Genomic DNA, 3,538 nt, shown 5'->3' with positions numbered 1-3,538 from the left:
GATGTATTAATTTTTGACTAATCTCCAATTGAGATCTATAAATAGGTCTCTCCATTTGTGTAGAAAAATACAATTGTGAAGAGAGAAAAATTTTATAAAGTGTAGAATTTGATAAATTTTGAGTTTTTGAGTTTTTACTTTTTACCGTAAATTTTTACTTTTTCACAACAAATATATTATTTGTTTTGAATGATAGATTATAGTTTTTTTATTGATTGATTAAATTTTGACAAACACTTATATGGTGCAACGAATCTTAATTTGAATCGAAACTAACCCGCTTGTGCAAGCCGTTAGATTACCCTTTGGAATCCTGTTTCTCTCATTCTCTCTGCTCTCACCCATATTCTAATCCCCAATCTGTCGTCTAAAATCATGCTCTACCTGCTTCGCAATCTCTCTCGACTCTCCATCGCAGAAATCAACAAGGAAATCGTATCTCACTCACCTCTTCATCTCGAAGCAACGGGTTCGAACTCAGAACCTCATGGATTCTTCACCTTATTTACCTTCGTAGCCTATTTAATCCACAACCATCGAAAATCGAGATCTGTGTAGCAACTATGCTGCTGCTTTTCTGGGTAATTCGAAGCTCGTACTCCTGCTAAGCCAAGAAGAATCGCCGCCTCGAGGAGATGCGGGTTCAGGTCTCAGGTGACGCAGAAATCCGATGACCACATACCTAAACAGTTCAGACAAGAAAATCTCAAACATGGATGTGAGGTTAGAATATTGCTTTACTGAAATTTTTGCTCTTTGATTTTGGGGATTCAGAGGTTAGAATTTAAGTTGTATGTTTTAATTAGAAAGGATGGGCAAAACTTGAAAACTATAATCAGGCATAGATCTGTTCGATTAATCATTGTGTTTGTTTGAGAGGGGAAAGCTTGCTATTGGCTTGTTTACTACATACATGTGTGAATAACCTTTTTTTCACTTGGTGTTTTTGCCTTCGTTAAATATAGCTAATCCAAATATTACTTGCTTTTGCCTTGTCTATAGGAGTCCCATGGACAGAGCTTGTTGGATTGCAAAATGTTGGGAAAGGGGACTGGAGAGGAATCTCTAGAAATTATGTCAAGACTCGCACACCAACTTAAGTGGCTAGCCATGCCCAGAAATACTCTCTCCGCCGGAGCAACCTCAATCGCCGCCGAAGCCGAACTAGCTTATTCGATATCACCACCGACTCGGTAATTTCTTATAGCCTTTATATCTTTGTGCAAGAGTTTTCTGTCTATATTACAAGATAAAGGAAATAGTGAATTTCTGATGGTTCTATGAAGCTTGATTTTTGTTTTGCCTAAAGTATGTTTACCATTTATTAGTTTTATGCATACTATGGTGTTTGATCTAAGCAATTTCCTTTGAAAATTATATTGGGAGCCACCATTTCTTGCTTTTGAGAAACACAAGTGCCCATATGATGCTAAAAGAGAATTTTCTTGTGCTTAAAATTGTGGTTTGCAAGCTTTTGCTTTTGTTTTTGAAGCCTATTTGATAAATCTGGAAGGGAAACAATATTTGTCCTCATTTTTTTTATGTTCTTTTGATTAATGTCTCATTTTCTATTTTCTCCTATTGTGATAAGGTCACTCCAAATGCAAATTGAAAAAGGGCGGTAGCCACCAAGAGCGTCCTGTTCAGCCAGTCCCACCGCCAGCCGCACCATCTGTGCCTTCAGCTTCCAACATCAATTGATTCTGTACTGTTCCTTTGATCCTTTCCCACTTACTGTTGACCCTGTTGTAGAAGTTGATTAAATATTTTACTCTTGAACTTTTTTCTAGTTATTGTGGAGAATTATATATCGATTCTTTTTGTATCAAGAGAGTGACAGAAAAACAATAATAAATTGGAACATGGATTACTTCCAATGCTAATACTTTTTACTAAAAAAATAATATTATTAACCAAAAAAATAGTAATTTTTATGTCAAATTAATATACATTATAAAGTAATATTTTTTATTGAAAAAAATAATATTTTCAATAAAAAAATAGTTTTTATGTCAAATTAGCAAACGTTAGATATAATATTTTTTACAAATATTTTAATACTTTTGAAAAAAATTTAACCAAAGAAATATTAATTTTTATGTCAAATTAATATACATTATAAAGTAATATTTTTTATAGAAAAATCAATATTTTCAACAGCACAACTAATACTTTTTGACATAAAAAGTAATATTTTTTTTATGTCAAACTAGCATACATTAGATGTAATAATTTTGACATAAAACTAATACTTTTAACATGAAAACTAATATTTTTGACTTAAAAAGTAATACTCTTAATGTCGTTTACCAAAAAATTAATATTTTGTGTCAAATTAGCATGCATATGTTAGATGTAATACTTTCGATAGAAAAATTAATATTTTTAGGATAAGAAGTAATTTTTTTAACAAAACAACTAATATTTTTGAAAAAATGTATTTATGTCAAATTAGCATTCGTTAGAAATAACACTTTTACCATAAAAACTAATACTTTTAACAGAACAATTAATACTTTTGACATAAGAAGTTATACTTTTTATGTCAAACCAGCATACATTATAAATAATACTTTTGACAGTAAAACTAACATTTTTAGCATAAAAATTAATATTTTTGACTTAAAAGTAATATTTAATATTATTTAGCATAAAAAGTAATATTTTTTAATGTCAAACTAGCATATTTTAGAATTAATACTTTTGATAAAAAAAAACTAATACTTTTAACATAAAAACTAATATTTTTTATTTAAAAAGCAATACTTTTAACTTAAAATGTAATGTTTTTATGTCAAATAACATACGTTATAAGTAATACTTTATACATAAAAATTGAACTAATAATACTTTAACATAAGAATTAATATTTTTATGTTAAATTAGCACAAAGTACTTGAAATGATAAAAATTCAACCATTAAATATGCTAACGGGATGTATGTTGTGTGAAGATATAGGACAAGGAGAAGAGCCTCTTTACTGGCATACAAAGAAAAACAAAGTGAACCTATGTTCACTGCAATTATCAAGTGAATTTATTTGCACACCAAATCCAATTAGCCTTGAAGTTAAAACCCTGCTTGATTACCATGATCATCAATGTTTTAAGATGAATATTTTACAAACAAAACTACACTACAAAAGTTCAATGAACAAGGGGTTGCATGCATGATCAGGCCATCTAGAAACTAATACTTTTCATTCCCCTTTGAAGCTCGATTCATTCGTAACCTTTTGATTCGAACGATTGGAATCGATTTTCTCAAAGATAATCCAGTAATTGAATGTACCGATCCTCCTCATCTTCGTCAAAAGGAATGAAATGCAACCGATCAACATCCTCAGGCTTCATATAACACTAAAGTACACGTGAATATAATAATTATTAGCAGACAAATGACAATAAAACATCAAGTGTGAATAAGCTAATAGCAGGAAAAAAGCACTCCTCCAAACAGAGGATAAAAATATTCCTCCATACTCAAGTGTAGGGAAACTCCAGTCATTTAATACCTCGAAACAAAAGCCAGCAACCC

The 3,538-nt window shown here is 30.7% G+C and overlaps 1 long non-coding RNA gene across 1 annotated transcript; it reads left to right on the top strand.

Moving 5' to 3' along the window:
* The first annotated feature begins 312 nt into the window (after positions 1–312).
* On the top strand, positions 313–1,824 carry LOC140885284 (uncharacterized). Its single transcript, XR_012150862.1, has 3 exons — positions 313–723; positions 1,003–1,193; positions 1,592–1,824. It is a non-coding gene; the product is annotated as an uncharacterized lncRNA (long non-coding RNA).
* Positions 1,825–3,538: the final 1,714 nt, after the last annotated feature.

The sequence above is a fragment of the Henckelia pumila genome, chromosome 2 (assembly GCF_033568475.1).
Source record: "Henckelia pumila isolate YLH828 chromosome 2, ASM3356847v2, whole genome shotgun sequence".
Classification (NCBI taxonomy): domain Eukaryota; kingdom Viridiplantae; phylum Streptophyta; class Magnoliopsida; order Lamiales; family Gesneriaceae; genus Henckelia; species Henckelia pumila.
Note: the sequence above shows the minus strand (reverse complement) of the source record. Positions and strands in the feature narration are given on the sequence as shown.